Here is a 9,061-nt window from a genome sequence, read left to right as displayed (position 1 = left end):
TGAGCCCATTCTTAAGTTGCCTTTTTCACTTATTGCTCAACCATGTGTTTGTTACATGTACTAGGCTTAGTTTTCTATATGCTCACTTGCACTTGTTGTAAGTTTCTATTGATTTTGGGAGAGCTATGATCCTATTTTGTGCACTTTGTATCCAAATACAAAAATTCTTGATGTGCACAAATCATGGGGAGCTTCTCTAGTTTCTTTAGAACTCTACTCTGCTCTTATCATAATATCCTTTATTCATGTGGCTCGTAGGATCATTGGCCTAGTTGGTTCAATTGGTATCTTTTGATAGCTTGCTTCAATTGGTATCTTTTGATTGCTTGATTGCTTGTTTCTCTCTTTGATTATGTCTTTGTGGCATATCTTCCTTTTCAAATCTTTGGGCCTCAATATAGTTTGTCTTCCTCCAAGTATTTACTGTTGGATATGTGTATTGCATTCCACTCTCTTGTTGAGAAATACACAATTTATGGAGGACCACAATATATATTGGCCCTCTAAGCTTTTCGCCCATTTTGGCAATAGATGCCAATGGGGGAGAAGTTTCAGAGAGTTTTGTGGAGAAGCTTTGGTTTATGTTTCCTAAGCATTTGCATCTCATACACATACATTATTGGTTGTTGCATTGCTTGGTGATGCATAATTCCTTATATAAACTCTCGTGAAAGTGATTGTCATCAATTACCAAAATGGGGGAGATTGAAAGAACATGCAGTGACCCCATGTTTGGTTTTGGTAATTGATGCCAATCTCTATGGACTAATGGTTTCCTTGAGTTATATTTGAAGGTTTTGTCCATAGGCTTTTCTTGGAGTACATGTGTTGGTTTCAAGGAGAGTTTGTGTCGACCAAGGTGCTATTCAAGGAATTATCCAAAGATTGGTCATTTGAGATTTGAGCTTATTGCAAGCATGTCTTGAAGAAGAATATTGTGTGATCATTCATGTTTACCTTCAAGACATCATCCAAACGAAGAGAGTTGGAAAGATTCAAGGTTGATCAAGACTAAGTCAAGAGTGAATCAAGTTGATCAACTCACAAAGAGTAGAAGATGTACCGAGAGGGATCAAGTGATCCCATGGTATGGTAAGCATTGTCCATTGCACTTTGTGAACTACCCATGGTTTATGTGAGAGTTCTACGTGGGGTTAGGTACGTGTTCATGGGCTTGTGTCAAGAGGAAGATATCACTCAACCCATGGAGAGGATGACATCAAGTGGTGATCGTCATCAAGATTGCCGTGTGCAAGTTCAAGTGGATCATCGCGAAGAGATCAAGTGCTTGAAGCTTGCCGTCCATTTGGTGAAAATGGACTTGTGAAGATGTGCCGAAGAGTGGCTCACCCATAGTGGACTATGGGGGAGCAATCATCTAGTCTTCATCGAGCCAACGCAATCAAGAAAGGTGGTCCAACTTGAGGGAGTCAAGATTGTCATCATCTAGCTCAAGTGGACCATGTGCAAGGCGAAGGTTTGCCCTTGATAGGTTTTCTATTTTACCGGTCTCATGGTGGTAGTTTGGAGACCGGGTTATAGGATCGTTTGCCGTACTATCAAGGGGGGCTCTCAAGTTGGTAGCTTGATCGTATCGTTAGTAGAGAGCTCAAACCATTGCATCCTTGCATCATATTTCTTGGTTCTTGTTTGGTTCTCTTTGTGAGTCTTAGAGCTTATGGTCATCTTGATGACAAGCTTGAGTTCATCAAAAACGGAGTTCGCATGCATCTTCTATGATGTTTTCGGTGTTGGAGGTTTTACCAGTCTTTTCCGAGGAAGGGTTCTCACCATTTTCTTATGGGCCTTTTCTCATTTGCTTCTTATTGATATTTCTTTCAAGATTGTGTTAGCCCTTGTTGCTAGCTTTCCAACAAACTTGGTTTCATCGAATTCAGAGTCCGTTTGCAAAAGTTGTGGCAGTTTTGGTGTTTTGAAAAGGCTGCAGCGGTACTACCGCGAATTGGAGCGGATGTAATTTTTTACTACCGCTCCAGAGCAGTACTACCGCGGCTCCTACAACGGTAGTACCGCTCCCAACCAAAAACTCGTCCCAAGTCTTGCGGTGGTAGGCCCGGATGTATTTTTTTAGTACCGCTCGCAAGCAGTAGTACTGCTACCATTTGCGGTAGTACTGTGAGGTCGAGCGGTAGTACCGTGAGGACGAGCGGTAGTACCGCTCCGGCGGTTCTTCTGGCCTTTTGCCTCCTCGCTGTTGTTTTTCAAAGGGGTACTTCCGCCCTAGCGGTAGTACCGCTCCTTGGAGCGGTAGTACCGCTCTGTGCGGGCTGTGAGCATAATGGTTGGATTTTTCCCCACCTATAAAAGGGGGTCTTCTTCCCCAATGAACCTAATCCTTTTAGCTCGTGTTCTTCCCCCATTGTTGACCTTCTTCGAGCTAGCTAACTCTCAATCCCTCCAATGATTCTTGCTAGTTCTTGAGGGAAAAGAGAGAGGAGATCTAGATCCATGTTTCCACCAATCACTTTCTCCTCTTTGTGAGGGGAACCCCTTGGATCTAGATCTTGGAGTTCTTGGTGTTCTCCTTCTTGTTCTTCCTCTCATTTTCCTCCCTAGCATTAGTTGCTTCGGTGGGATTTGAGAGAGAAGGACTTGGGCACTCCGTGTGCCCTTGCCATTGCATTTGGTGCATCAGTTTGAGTTCTCCACGGTGATACGTCGAAGTGAAGTTTGAGAAGCTTATTACTCTTGGGTGTTTGGGCACCCTAGAGCTTGTTCCTCTTGGGTGCCTTGGCGCCTTGACGGTTGGTGTTGTTCGGAGCTTAATCATTATGGTGTAAAGCTCCAGGCAAGCGTCGGGGTCTCCAATTAGGTTGTGGAGATCGCCCCGAGCAATTTGACGGGTACCGGTGACCGCCCCCAAGGGTTGCCAAAGTGTACGGGTTCGGTGACCGCCCCCAAGGGTTGCCATTTGTACGGGTTCGGTGACAGCCCTCAAGGGCCCCTTAGTGGAATCACGGCATCTTGCATTGTGCGAGGGCGTGAGGAGATTACGGTGGTCCTAGTGGCTTCTTGGGGAGCATTGTGCCTCCACACCGCTCCAAACGGAGATTAGCATCCGCAAGGGTGTGAACTTCGGGATACATCATCGTCTCCGCGTGCCTCGGTTATCTCTTACCCGAGCTCTTTACTTATGCACTTTACTTTGTGATAGCCATATTGTTTCTTATCATATATCTTGCTTCACCTAGTAGTTTATCTTGCTTAGCATAAGTTTTTGGTGCACATAGGTGAGCCTAGTTGTTGTAGGTTTTGTGCTTGACAAATTAACCACTAGGTTTATTCCGCATTTGTTCAAGCCTAAACCGTAATTATTTTAAAGTGCCTATTCACCCCCCCTCTAGGCGACATCCACGATCTTTCAGTCGGGACCAAGGATGAAAAGGAGAAGAACATAAAAAGGCATCTAGAAGCCAAAAATCTCATGGTGGTTCCCCGAAGGGGCTCGCAATACAGTTTGCTCCAGCGAGTCTCCATAACTCCATCGAGTTTCTTAAATCCCTCACAATGCCAGAGGTGGAGGTTGCCTTGTTTTGGAAAGTGCATCTATTCCGTTCTTCCCAGATCTCCCAGCATGCTGCCAGCAGTATGGTTTTTTGCTCCTTTCCTTTCCTTTGGCGCTGCCTTGTTGATGATTTCTGTGATGATCAACATCAGCCGCTTCTGGCGCCACTCATCCTTCGGCGTGAAGGTGGAGAACCCGCGCCATGATGCCACCTGTTGCCACACGCTCCATGCCTTGGGGCATTCCCACAATATGTGCTTGCTTGTCTCAAGATTTCTGTGGCAGAGCTGGTAGAAATAGCCGTTCGGCCATCCCCGACGCTGGAGCCTGTCGTTGGACCAGACTCGGTCCTGTAGTAGCAGCCAAAAAAACATCTTTATCTTCCCTGGAGCCCAAGTTTTCCATATGATGTCATCAAAATCTGACAAAGTGTCGGCCTTGGAACTGCATTTTGTAAGCAAAGTTTGCTGTGTATCGTCCTTTCGCCTCTAGGTTCCACCGAATTTGGTCCCTTTCCTCTCCATTGAGTGTGATGTTTGCCTCTCGAATTCTTCGGTGCAACTGCAGGAAATTTGGTAGTAGCTGGTTGACATCACCATGCTCAAGGTCGCTAATCCAAGCGTGGTTGTGCAACGCTTCATAGACAGTCCTGTTTTTGCGCCGGGAGTGGTGGAACAGGTTTGGGTACCTCTGAGCAAGGGTTCCTGGTCCCAGCCAGGTTGATTGCCAGAAGATCGCTGTTTTGCCATCGCCAACAGTCACCGTTGTTGCTACGGCAAATAATTCTCTGTCATCCTTGTCGCATGGCGGTGGTGTGCCAACCCATAATCTATCCAGGTCATTCCATGCAATCCATAGCCAACGAAGCCGAAGGGCTCGGCTGAAACTTTGAAGGTCCAGGATCCCGAGCCCACCCCTCTTAGTTGGAGTACACACCGTTGGCCAGTTTACCTTGCAGCTCGCCCCTGTTATTGCCTCCTCCTGCTTCCAAAGGAATCTCCTCCTGCACTTGTCAATCTCCTTGAGAAGCTTTGGTGGCACTCGCAGCACTAAGAGGGCAAAGGTGGGCATCGCGCTGAGGACGCTCCGGACCTGCACTCTTCTACTGGCAAAAGGGAGTAGCCGACCTTTCCATCCTGCTAACCTAGCTCTAATTCTATCGATGAGGAACTGCAGGTGCACTAATCTAAGCCGCACGGTCGTCATGGGGAGGCCTAAGTATTTTATAGGGAAGGAGGTAATGGAGCCTCCAAAACTACCGAGGATCTTAGTGAGATCAAAATTCTCGCATCTGACCGGTGTTGCTGTTGATTTCGCCGGGTTGACATGTAGGCCAATGGCTTTTCCGAACTCATTTAGGATCTCCATGATGGGGTCTATTTCATGCCGGTCCGGGTTTGCGAAGATGACCGCGTAGTCCGCATAGAGGCTGACTCTGAGCTTGATCTCTCAGCCTGGCAATGGTGCAATCAGGTCTTGCTCCACTGCCACTTTGAGCACTCTATGTAGTGGATCAATGGCTAGGATAAATAAGAGCGGCGAGAGAGGGTCACCCTGCCGCAGCCCCTTGCGGTGTCTAATCCTTGGCCCTGCGATGCCGTTGAGCAGGAAGGTCGACGAGGAGGTGGAGAGGAGGAGAGCAATCCAATCTCGCCATCGCGCGCTAAAACCTAGCTGTTGAAGCAGCTCTAGTAGATAATCCCAAGACACATTATCGAAGGCCTTTGAGATGTCTAATTTGAGTAGCAGGACCGGCGTCTTCTTGGCGTGGAGGGACTTGACGCAGTTTTGCACGTAGAGGAAGATGTCATGTATGCATTTGGTTCGGAGGAAACCCGTCTGCGGCGGAGAGATCAAGTTTTGAATCACCGTAGCTAAGCGGAGGGAGAGCACTTTCGAGATCAGTTTTGCTATGGAGTGTATCAGACTAATGGACCTGTAGTCGGTGATTGTAGCGGCGCTGTCTTTCTTTGGAAGTAGCACTACAACAGCTGTGTTGAGCATCTGGAAATTTCCTCTGGCGAGGTGGTAGAACTGATGGAAAACCTCCATGATATCCCTCCTTATGGTTTGCCAGCAAGTTCTGAAGAAAACGCCGGAGAACCCGTCTGGGCCAGGTGATTTCTCCGGCGATTGTTTGATTGCTTGCCACACTTCATGCTCGATGAAAGGGTTGTCTAGCCTGCCTCCTTGCACCCATGGCATGTCGATGTAGCTCCAATCAATTATGCTGGCTCGGCCCTGTCTAGTCCCTAAAGATCTATTGAAATGTCTATGGACTAGTTCATCCTTTTCATCATGAGTTGTGGCAACTCCAGCCGGTCCTTGCAATGAGTGACTGAAGTTTTTTCTGCGCCTGACATTGATCTTGGCCTGGAAGAAGGCCGTTTGGGCATCGCCTGCTCGCAGCCATGTTATCCTAGATGCCTGGCATTTCCGAGCCCTCTCCACCACCGCTAGCCCTAGGATTCACAGTTTCCAAAGCTTTCGCGGGTGGAATTCTCCCTCTGTGAGGGGCCGGTGTTCTTGTGTGATGTCCAGGCGTAGCATAACCAGCGTTGCCAGCTACAGTTGTACTTTTGCATCACTAAACAACTATTTACTCCAAATTTTTAGGTCTCTGGCTACCCGATGCATCTTAATGTTCAGGCGAGCGAAAGCACAAGTTGTTGGGGCTGGGCGTTGCCATGCTCTTTCTACAGTCTCGTGAAAACAAGGGAACCTTGGCTAGAATGAAACGGAACCGCGGCGCCTGGCGAGGGGTTGCAGCTGCTACGAGGAGCAGCGGGCAGTGATCCGAGCATGAGGTGGAAGCCGCGTGCAGCATGAAATCAGGGAACATGCCATCCCATTCGACTGTGCAGAAAAACTTATCTATACTCGCAAGAGTTGGGTCCTGGCGTTCGCTACTCCATGTAAAACACCCATTTTCGCATTTGATCTCTCTTAGCTCACCGGCGACGATTGCCGCTCTAAATTTTCCCATGATCCTCCTATTTATGTTGCTATTGTTTTTGTCGCGGGTCTCCTAGATAATGTTGAAATCACCATTGAGGATCCAGCGCTCGCCTTGGGGAGGGGCGCTTCTCACTAGTTCAGCCAGAAAACTATCCTTTCGCACCCCCTCAGATGGACCATAGACCGTTGTCAGCCAAAAACTAGACCCTGAGGAGAGGACTGAAACTTTGACCGTGATGGAGAACTCGCCGATCGCATGGGACTGGATTCAGACCGAGGTCGAATCCCAGAAGATGGCAACGCCTCCTCTTGTGCCATTAGCTGGCAAGACGATGCATTCATCAAGTCTCTGCCCCCTACTTCCCTAGCAATCGCGGCTGTCCACTCCTCAAGCTTGGTCTCCTGAATGCAAAGAATGGTGAGGCGGTGTGTGTTTGCAGTGTCTTGCACTACAGAGCATCGAGCGGGGTTGTTTAGGCCCCAGACATTGCAGCTCATGATCGGGCAGGTTGTGCTAGTCATTCGGAACCAAGATCATTCGCAAGAGGCTGGCCATGGAGACGAGCCCGACATGGACGACGACGACTATGTTTTACTAAAAATAGAGACGAGTACACAATCCTACCATCCGGTGGTTGCCGGCAGCCACCAATAGGCCCAATAACCCCGCCGGCAAACATCTAGCAACCATGCCCAGCTACTGTTACTACTCGCGAGCCCTAAGGCAAACATACTACAACCTAACTTCATCCAGCCCATGGTTGGTCGTTGTCGACTATAGTGGTGAACTAACATGGGGAGACTGGACGGCCGGAGGCCTCTCCGTCAGGGCCAAGCATGCCAGTAGCTGCCTTGAGGGCCTGGGCGTCCAGGCGGGTCAGCCACGCGATCGTGATGATGTCATCATCTATTAGAGGCTCGTCGAAACGGAGGATGAGCGCCTCAGCCGCAGCCACCGTCATCTTCTCCTTCGGTCCCAGGACCCCGAGGCCATGCACGAGGCGTAACGTTGCTCTCTGCGCGTGGGGCACTGACGACGGGTTGCTTGCTTGGCAAGCGCTGGCCCAGACTGGAACACTAGTCGCTCTGGTCTTGGGGGGGGGGGCTTGTCTCTTGCTGGAGGCTTGCTGACCACCAGAGTAGGCACGCTGGTGAAGAAGGGGAGGGTTGGTGGCCGCGGAACCTCGCTTCCACTTCCACCTCCAAGCTGCAGCTCGGTCACCTGCCTGGTCATGGCCCCCAGCTGGAGCGCGTGTGAGGTCGTGGTGGTGGGGGTGTGGCGTGCCACGGACAGCGCTGGCTCCATGTCCAGAGACTCCTCGCTGGCTCCGTCTTCGTCGCCAAAATTGAGAGGCTTGTTCAACTTGGCCGTGATCACCTCGTCCAGCACCGAAGCCACGGCGTCGGGGCGCTTGGGTGGAGTCAGCTGTTTCTTGGCCCCCTCAAAGAATTCAGCCACTGGATTGTCCGCCGGCGTGGTTGAGGAGGATGCAGCGTCACGGTGCAGCTTGCATGGCGGGGCGAGAAGGGACACAGTCCCCCTGCCCCGGCGCTGCAGCCTCTCCTTGGCGGGCTCCTTGCCTCGGGAGGCAGATGGGCGGGCGCCCTCTCTGCTCTTGCCCCTCGATCCGCCAGGGGCGCGCTCTCGGGCGGGTTGTTTGCATGCACTGGCTTCGAGCTGCCGGTCCCCAGGTGCACATTGGCGGTGCCTCAACACCGGGGTGCGGCTGCGGTGCCTGGTGCTGGCCGCGGACGCCTTGCCATGGTCGCACGCGCGCCCCCTCCTTAGCAGCGTGTCCTTCCATGAGCGCCGGTGGTAGCTCGGGTCATCTCCGTCATGTTCTCTGCGTGCGCCACCCAACGGCATCCCCTTGCAGCCGGAGGAGGTGACGCGCGGCAGCGGGCGCAGCAGGGGCGCCGGGGCCTGCGCGGGCCGCCCATCCTTGACGCGCATGGTCGAGACCCCAAGTTCGATGCGGGGGTATGGCCGGTCATCCTCATCATCGTCGTCGGAGGGGAGGCCTCTCTGCGGCGAGTGCGAGGAGCGCGGCGAGAGAGGCATCCAATCTTCAGCATTGTCGACATGCAAGAGCAGGTCGTACTGCAGCAGCTCTGGCGGGGGGGGGGCTCGGTGGCGAGTAGCCGTGCATCTCCTCCATGCGGCCCGCCCCCTCGCATGCTTCTAGATCGTGCACTTGGTCGGGATGAGGGAGAGGTTCCAGACCTAGACCCAGGACGCGAAAAGCTTAGTGTCGATGCGCTTAAAGGTCCGGCTGTCGAGGCGGTCGACGATCACCTTGTCTCCAATGGCCTCCACGGCGCCCTCGAGCGTCTAGAGCTGCATGGGAAGCTTCTCGATGACCAACCGGACGTGCAGCATCCACTTCTGGTGCACAACATGGGCATCCTCCCGCCACGGCTCGAGCAGGAACGACACCCCATCGACGGTGAGCGAGTCGTGCCGCATTGCCAGGTCCTTGTGCGGCGGTAGGTTGAAGAAGATGAAGAAGTCTTCGGGATCATGGGCGGTCACTCTCAGCAGGTGGGACGGGATCTTGAGCTCCCTCTCCAACGCCC

The sequence above is a fragment of the Triticum urartu genome, chromosome 7A, assembly GCF_056163025.1.
Source record: "Triticum urartu cultivar PI428250 chromosome 7A, HENAU_Tu73, whole genome shotgun sequence".
Classification (NCBI taxonomy): Eukaryota; Viridiplantae; Streptophyta; class Magnoliopsida; order Poales; family Poaceae; genus Triticum; species Triticum urartu.
The sequence above is the reverse complement of the archived record's forward strand: the minus strand, read 5'-3'. Positions refer to the sequence as shown.